Raw genomic sequence first — 9,539 nt, forward strand, 5'->3', positions numbered from 1 at the left:
GGAAAATAGATCAAAAGGAGTATGAGGAAAGCCCTGCCCACCCCCCTTTCTGGGTAACACAGGCAACATAAGTCTACATGAGTCTGTGTGAATTTGCATCACCTAGGTCACCAAGCGTGAGTCATGGGACTGTGGTCTAGGTACTTGATCAGGAAATGATTGAGTTTGACCTGGAAGGGAGGAGGAGGTTAAAAGGTTGAGACAAGGAAGTGGGGGATCTCTGTCCCAGGTGATGGTGCTGGAAAATAAACTACAGTGGCCAGGGATACCACACATGTGGTGAGTTAGAATAAACTTTTTTTTCTCTTTATATCTATCCTACTCACTAAAAATCTTTATGAAAAATAAGGACCAGAGTCTTAATTTTATTTCTTACAAGAGATAATTTGAAAATTATTGCACTGCCTGAAAGCCTTGATTAAAGAAAATACCTACATGATCACATTTTCAGAAATTATCGAGCTTTGCCTTCTCTCTCCCTCTCCCAACATGGCAGTTTCAGCTAAAAAGAAGAGTAAGAAGGATAAAACCCTCACCTTGACAGACTTCCTTGCTGAGGATGGTGGAACTGGTGGGGAGGAAGCACTTTTGTGCCCAAACCAGTCAGCTGGGTTGATGAAACTGATGACATGGAAGGAGATGTTTCCACCACTTGGCATAGTAATGATGATGACATGTACAGGGCACCTCCAACTGACCGTTCCATCCTACTCACTGTTCTGAGGGCTTCTCGAGAACCCAGTATTGATAGTAGCCATCTTCCCAAGTCGCCACACTACATTGCTTTTCTAGGGAACCTGCCCTATGATGTAATGGAGGATTCCATCAAGGATTTATTTAGGGGATTGAATATCAGTGTAGTACATTTGCCATGAGAACCAAACCGAAAGATTGAAAGGTTTTGGTTATGCTGAGTTTGAGGATTTGGACTCACTACTCAGCACCTTGAGCCTGAATGAAGAGTCTATAGGCAACCAAAGAATACAAGATGTTGCTGATCAAGCACAAGATAAAGATCGAGATGATCATTCCTTTGGCTGTGATCAGTATCAAAATTGGGATTCTGACAAAACTGACACAGAAAGCTTTGATGACTGTTCTCCTCGAAGGGGTGATGATAGCTTTAGAGACAAGTACAGTGATCGTTATGATACAGACAGTACCATGATGGTCCACCACGGGATATGGACTGATATGGAGGCCAGGATTGCTATGATGATAGGGGCAGCAAAGACTATGATGGGTTAGGTGGTGGCAGAAGAGCATTCAGCAGTGAGTACCATCGAGATGTTGACTACAGAGGAGGAGGAGATTGCTATGAAGATAGATATGATAGATGAGATTATCGGTAATGGAACTTGAGACGATTACAGCCAGAATGATTTTAGGAGGGAAGACAGAGGTCCTCCCCAGAGACCCAAACTGAATCTGAAGCCCAGGAGTACCCCCAAGGATGAAGATTCCTCAGTTAGCACTTCTCAGTCTAGCTGAGCAGTCTCCATCTTTGGAGGAGCAAAGCAGGTAGATACAGGGGCTAGGGAATGAGAGGTAGAGGAACAGCTACAGAAGGAGCAAGAGAAACTGTAGTGGCAACTGGAGGAGCCAAAACTAGAAAGATGGCCCCGGGAGAGACACCCAAGTTGGTGAAATGAGGAAACTCAGGAACAATGAAGGTTGGGAAGTGAGTCTTCACAGACTGGGAATACCGCTCCATCTAGCAGAAACACACAAAGGATGGAAAGAGAAATCCCTAGAAAATGAAACATTCATCAAGGAAGAAGACTCTCAGTCTCCAACTTTCAAGCCTTCTAAATCAGATCAGCTTCCCTTAAAGGCAACCCATCCCAGCAGGTCTAAGGAAGGACCAGCTAATCTTTCAAGGAAAGATGAGAATAAGGTAGATGGGGTGACTGTACTGAAAGGCCAAAGTGGGAACTCCAACCTTGGTCCAGTGGATGGAGGAAACCAAGACCATTGGAAGGAGTCTGAGAGGAAAGATAGTAGAAAAGATCGACTCCAGATCTGCATCTGAGCCAAAAAACCCTGAAGAAAATCTGGCCTCTAAATTCAGTTCTGCAAGCAAGTACACAGCTGTCTCTATTGATGGTGAAGATGAAAATGAGAGCCAAGATTACACCGAAAAAACCTCCACATCTTGGGTTTTTTTCCCTGTGTCTCGCCAACCTGCAACATTTGAGAGCAAATCAAACTTCTATCCAGACAAGACAAAATAAACTCACCATCTCCTGGAGACCTTTCTTAACTTTTTTTTTAAGGAAAAAAAAGGAAAACAAAATGAAATTCTTTTGCATGCTGCTGCAGCTGTTAAAGTATTAAACTAACTGGAGAATTTCCAACTAGTGTAGCCAGAGAGAGATGTACAGCTTTTTAAAGGAAAAGTTTTGATGTGTTTTAGTAGAACCATAAAACTGTCTGTATGATTCGTGCCTAAGGTCCTCCTCTTAGCAGAAACATTAATAATATTAATGAGTTAGATTCTGAAAGCTGGTTGGGCGATAGGACAGATACAAGGAAGGAGGTGGGTTTTCTCCCTCTTAACTCTTGCTATCTTTATTAAGGCATATATAAATTCTGAATCATCTGAATAAAACTTCCATCCTTGAAGGTAGAAAAAAAAAAGAAATCATAGAGAGCAACTACCTTTATATCTTAGAACCAGAGAGTAAATAGTAATTGAAAGAATCCACCAGTTACTTCTTAAAAGAAATTATGTAAGATTAAAATTAAATATCCAATTACTCCAAGTATTAGTTTTATAAGATTTATTAGTAATAATAACTTGAAGTAAAGGGAAATAAAATGAGAGAGAGAAAGAACATTTTTCCAGCTACAATAGCAGGAAAAAACCCCAAGGGCATGGTTGCAGAAACTTTTAACAACAAAATGTCAGGACATATGTGAGGATGCAGAGGATAGGGATTCTGGGTAATGTAGTCCTGGGGTACAAAATTTCAACTACACAGTTTCAAAATGAAAACCCTCAGTAATATTGTAGCCCAAATTCCAGAGCTCCCATGTAACATAGAAAATACTTTGAACAGCTCAAAGAAATCTCTTAAATACTTAAATACTTTAAATACTTAAAATTTCAAGATCTAATCTACTCTGGTACTTACATTTCATCAGTACCATTTTTTTTCCTCTTGATTTGGAAGGCTAGTTTATCTTCAGCTCCTTAGGTATCTTGAGTACTTTAGATAGCTTAAATCAGTGGTTCCCAAACTTTTTTGGCCTACCGCCCAATTTCCAGAAAAAATATTACTTAGCCCTCTGGAAATTAATATTTTTAATTTTTAATAGCAATTAATAGGAAAGATAAATGCATCTGTGGTGATCACCACCTCCCTGGATCGCTGCAGCACCCACCAGGGGGCAGTAGCACCCACTTTGGGAATCACTGGCTTAGACACTCAATGTCATCTAACTTTATTGTTTCTCTTGATTATTTTAAAGTATCTTCAGTATCTTAAATGTCTCTTGTATCTTAAGTAATTTAAATATTCTAGTTATCACTTAATATTCTATTATTACTAAATATTCATGCAAGGAATGCTATCTGTTTAACCCTCTTGTTTTCCTTGATTATACTAAGAACTTAAGATATCTCTTATATTATAGAAATCCTAAATATCCTAGTTACCACTTTCCTGGGATATAATTGGTTTAACTGCACTGATTCCCTCAAGGTTGTGTTTTTTTATGTTTACACTTTTATGCTCCTTTCAACTGTCAAAGTTCTTTATTAAATTTTCTTATTAGCTGTGGTCATTTCATCAGAAATGCATGGAATTCCTCTATTTCATTAAATGTCCATTTCTTTCCCTAGAGTATTATGCTTTGTTTTCCTGGGTAGATGACTTTTGCTTGTAGGACTAGATTCTTTGGCTTGCAAAATATCATATCCCATGTCTTCCAGTCTTTTAGTATAAAAGCTAAAAGATCCTATGGAACTATGATTGTGGTTCCACAATGTCTGAATTTTTATCTGGTTGCTTAAAGAATGTTGTTCTTGGCTTGGAAATTAGGAATTTGGCTATAATAGTCTTAGGATTTTAAATTTGGGGATAGATTTCAGTAAGTGATTCGTGGATTCTTTCATTTTTTCCCTTCTGTTCAAGAACATCAGAGATGTTTTTCTTGATATTTTTTTCAATATGGTGACTAGTTTTTTATCATGGCTTTCAAGAAATGAAATATTCTTATTTTAACTTTCCTGAATCTATTTTCCAGGTAAACAATTTTTTCTATGTAGTGATAAAATTCTATTTAACTCCTTAATTTTTTTTATGTTTTCAATTTATATTATTCATGAAGGGAAGGCTAATGTCTTCTATTAGTATGGTTTTATTGTCTATTTCTTTTTAATTAATATAGTTTCTACATAGGAATTTGGATGTAATGCTATTTGGTGCATATATATGCATATATACATATATATGTGGAGAGAGAGAATATTAATATTATATTACTTCATCATCTATGTTTCCTCTTATCAATATATATTTTCATATCTCATTTCTTTAAATTAGGTTAATTTTCAGTTTTGCTTTGTCTGAAATCATAAACATTACCCCTGATTTTTTAAATTTTATCTGGAACATAATAGATTTTATTCTAGCCCTTTACATTTTCTCTTAGTATGTCCCCTAGACTTAAATTAGTTTATTGTAGACAGTATATTGTGGGATTCTGGCTTTTTATCCACTCTGTTATTCTCTTCCTTTTATAGGTGAGTTCATCCCATTGACATTCAGATTTACTATTATTAATTGTGTGTGTGCTGTGCCCTTATCTTTTTCTCTCCTTTCAGCCTTTCACTGTTCACAAATAATTTTCCATCTGTTTACCTGCTTTTTTGAATTATCCTCCATTTTGTCTGTCTCCCTCTTTTTTGTTCCACCTTTCCTTCTTACTTCCCTGTTGGTTAAAATATATTCCCAAAGCTAACTGAGTGTGGATGCTATTCCCACTTCATCCTAATTCCAATAAGAGTAAATTCCAAGCATTGCCTACTACCCTTCACCTTCACTTCCACTGAATAAATTCTTTCATGGCTCCATATGTGTGATAATTTACCTCTAGTTTTCTCTCCTTTCCTATTCTTAAAGTGTATTATTCTTCCTTTTCCCTTAATTTTTAAAAATATTATGATACACATACTCCTATTCATTGCCCAAAAAGTGATAATATTCTTAAGTATCTTCAGTATTATAAACATCCTAAAGAGATACTTCAAGTATAATAGAGATCTGAAGCATCTTAGTTTTCATCTTCTTACTAGTCATGTAATCAGTTTAACTCCATTTCCCCCCTTTTTTACTTAAAGTATCTGAAGTATCTTAAATATCTCTTGCCATAAGTAGCTTAAGTATTCCAGTTATCGTTTTCCTATGTAATAATTTCCATCCCAGTGTTTCCCTCCATTATTATAAGTATATTACATACTTCTGGTATCTCTTGTACTATAGAAATCATAAGTATCCTAGTTGCCACTTTTGTGATCAGTTTAACTCCACTGATTTCCTCTAGTCTTCCTTTTTTCTTTTGATTTTTTTCTGTTTACCTTTTTATGCTTCTTCTAAGTGTCAGATTTGATTATTGAATTCTCATTTTATCTCTAATTTTTTTCAGGAATATCTGGAATTCCTCTAATTCATTAAATTTCCATTTTTCCCATGGAGTATTATTCTCAGTTTTGCTGAATAAGTGATTTTTGATTGCAGGCCTAGATACTTTACTTTGTAGAATATTATATTCCATGCCTTCTGAACTTCAATGTAGAAACTGCTAACTCTCATGTAATCTGTATAGATATTTAATTTTTTTCTGGTTGTTTATTTGTTCTTGGCTTGTATTATCTGGAATTGGACTATAATATTATAGATTTTTAAATTTGGGATTTCTTCAAGAGGTGATTAGTGGATACTTTCCATTTCTATTTCCCTCTCTTGTTTGAAAATATTAGAACAGTTTTCCTTTATAATATCTTTTAATGTAATCTCCTTGCTAACATTTTATTTTATTTTTTTAATTTAAAATTTTAATTTATAATTTTACCACAGTATTCATTAGGGAAATTGATATGTGATCTATTTTATCTGTTTTTACTCTTCCTGGTTAGATATTATCAAAATATTTGTATAAAAAGAATTTGGTAGAACTTCTTCTTTGCCCATTCTCTTCAGATAATTTTTGTATCATTGCAATTAATTGTTCTTCAAATGTTTTGAAGAATTCACTTGTGAATCTTTCATGTCCTGGGGATTTTTTTCTTAGTGTCCCATTGATTGTTCAAAGTTTTTTCCCCTTAAATTAGGATTATTTAACAGTTCTAGTTCCATTTTTTAAAAATCTGGGCTATGTATTTTTTGTAAATATTCATTAATTTCTCTTATTTTGTTAGAGTTATTGTCATATAATTGAGAAGAAAGGTCATAATAATTGCTTTAATTACCTCTTCATTGGCGGTATATTCATTCTTTTCATTTTTGATGCTTGTAAATTGCTTTTCTTTCCTTTTAAAATAAAATTAACCAATGGTTTCCTTATTTTATTGTTTTCTAACTTTAAAAAAGTGGCCCCTAGTTTTATTTAGTAGTTCAATGGTTTTCTTATTTTCAGCTTTACTCCTTCCTTCCTTGGTTTTCATGGTTTCCTATTTAATATTTAATTGGAGATTCTAAATTTGTTTTTTTCCTAGTTTTTGTTTTAGTTGCATGTGCAATTCATTAATCTGCGTTTTCATTTCTTATTGTAGAAATGTTTAGAACTATAAAATTTCCCCAAAGTACTACTTTGACTACATCCCAGAATTTTGGTATGTCTTTATAATTCTCTTTAATTAAATTATTGATTGTCCTATGATTTGTTCTTTGACCCACTCATTTTTAGAATCATATGATTTCATTTCCAATTAATTTCAATCTATGATTTCATGGAACTTTATTGAATATAATTTTATGTCATCATCATCTTAAAGCAATACATTTAATATTTCTGCTTTTCTGCATTTTATTATAAATTTTTGTGCCCTAATGAATGATCATTTTAGTGTTGGTGCCATATTCTACTGATTCTGATTTTCTTGAATGCAAAATATTCCATTTTACCTTATCATCTCATCCTTATTTTTCATTTCCCTTTTATGTACTATCTTCTTTTATTATTAACTAAGCTCCTTGGTGGCAGGAATTTTTTCACCCATCTATTGGTTTTCAAATTGTTCAGTTAGCTCAGTGCCTCATTCATAGTAAACACTTAATAAATATTTGTTTCTTTCCTTCCCTCCAAATAAGCTTATAAAGGTGATAGGCAATAAATGTAATGGATTGTATTAGACACACATGGATATTCTTATGATTTGAAAAAAACTTTTTTGGCAGTTATTTGAAACATTGATTACAAAAATGAGAGACTTGAGTCAAATACAGGAAAATATTGAAGCTATTTCAACAGTCACAGGCAAAATGTAATGAATGCTTGCAATAGGGCATTGGCTTTCTAAGTAGAGTGGAAAAACATGAGATGTTAAGGAGGTTGAATTGACAATCTTGTAACTAATTTGATGTGAAAAGAGATAAATTCTTATTCTCTTGCCTTATAATAATCAATCTTATTCTGCCCCCCACAGTCTAACCAAATTGTCTTTTCTTCACACAAGATAGTCCATCAACTTTCTTTATGTCTTTGTTTTGGCTCTTCTCCCACGTCAAACCAGAAATGTACTCCTTTATTTATTTTATTCCTTAGAATTACGTTTTTCCTTTTAATCTATAGGTCAAGTACTACCTTCTACATGAAGACTTTTCCAGATTTTTTTAGTTCCTTCCCCCACACACACACACACATACACAATATATATATATATATATAATTACTCTTCTTTATGTCATCTCCCATTAAAGAATATAAACTCTTTAAGAACACTAACCTAACACAGAGTAAGGGCTTTATTAATGTTGATTAATTCACTAAGAGAGTATCCAACGTGATTCCAGATTTTTGAACCTTATTGATTGGTAGAAAGGTGAAGCCTTCAAGAAAATAGATGAGTTAGAAGAAATGTTTTTTGGGAAATATAATGAATTAATTTGTCGTGATAAGATTTATTTTTAATAATTTGTATTATTTCTATTTCTGAGTTCTGAACTCAGGTCTAGGTTTGTTCTTCAAGACCTCTTAACTTCTTTTTAGAAAATTCAAGGAGAGTCAGGCCTAGAGGCGGGAGGTGCTAGGTTCAAATCCGGCCTCAGACACTTACCAGCTGTGTGACCCTGGGCAAGTCACTTGACCCCCATTGCCCACCCTTACCACTCTTCCACCTAGGAGACAATACACAGAAGTTAAGGGTTTAAAAAAAATAAAATTCAAGGAATGTCCCATCCTAGAGTATCTTTAATGGTAGGGCAATATAAAAGTGAGACCATGGGTTCTATTTTGTCCAGTAAATAAAATCTATCTTAGATAAGGTGTGTTTTCAAGCCACTGAACAGAGTCTTTGACTCTCCATTTCAGTGAATGGATAATGTCAACTTAACTAAATATGACCTGATCATTGGAGCAGGACCTGTGATTTTCCATTATCAACCAATAAACTGAGGAGGGAATGAGAGGTTGATGGACTACTTTCTCACTGCCTATTTACCAAGAGATACCTTGGTATATCCAGAGGAGAACTGAAAGCTTACAAAATTTTATTTAATCATTAACATGGTGGATATTTCTTTTCCTTTTATCACCAAGAGCAATCATTGATCAACTAATGTATTAGTTATTGATATATATATATATATATGTGTGTATAGATAACAATATAGTACTATATATGTATATAATTTCTCATCATAGAAATTGCAGTAGATCATCTGTTTATCCTAATATTTTCAAGATTTTGTTTCTATTTTCAGAGTGATATTTATTTATCAAATTGCCTATTTGTAGTAGACTTTTCAGTTCATGAATCATTTTTTCTTTCTTTTTTCTTAATGTATGATTTCAGAGAAATAATTTTTATTTGAGGATTGTTTTAACTGCATCTTATATATTTTGGTTCTCTTTCAAACAATTATTGTTTATGTGATTTTTACATGATTCATTTGTTATAAAGAATGCCATCATTCAATCATGGTCATTTTTTTTACTTGTATGCTTAATTTCTTTCTTTTTCTTTAGTTTGTAAGTAATACATTTAGCCAAAAAAGTCTGGATTCAATTCTTATCTCTGACAAAATTGCCTATGGAGATGCTGGGTAAAACATTTAACTCCTCTAAGTGCTCTAAGTCCCTCTCTTAGACTTTAAGTTCCAGTTAAGCTATTAATGAGAATTGGTTGAAAGATATTCTTCATGTGATGATTCCTTATATCAATGAAATTATAGGTCAAATGTTTCTCCCTACTCCTACCTTTAGTAAATTCTCATGTATGTACATTATTTTCCCTTATTCCCTACAGGTTATAATATCCTTGAGGGTTTATGGTCCTTTCATCTTTGTCTTCATAACTTTATTTTTTTTTTAAT

General features: G+C 33.7%; 1 pseudogene; it reads left to right on the top strand.

The window, feature by feature from the left end:
- The first annotated feature begins 489 nt into the window (after window positions 1-489).
- Window positions 490-2,234, top strand: LOC123245935 (annotated as a pseudogene).
- The last annotated feature ends 7,305 nt before the right edge of the window (window positions 2,235-9,539 follow it).

This window comes from Gracilinanus agilis, chromosome 4 (genome assembly GCF_016433145.1).
Source record: "Gracilinanus agilis isolate LMUSP501 chromosome 4, AgileGrace, whole genome shotgun sequence".
Lineage (NCBI taxonomy): Eukaryota > Metazoa > Chordata > Mammalia > Didelphimorphia > Didelphidae > Gracilinanus > Gracilinanus agilis.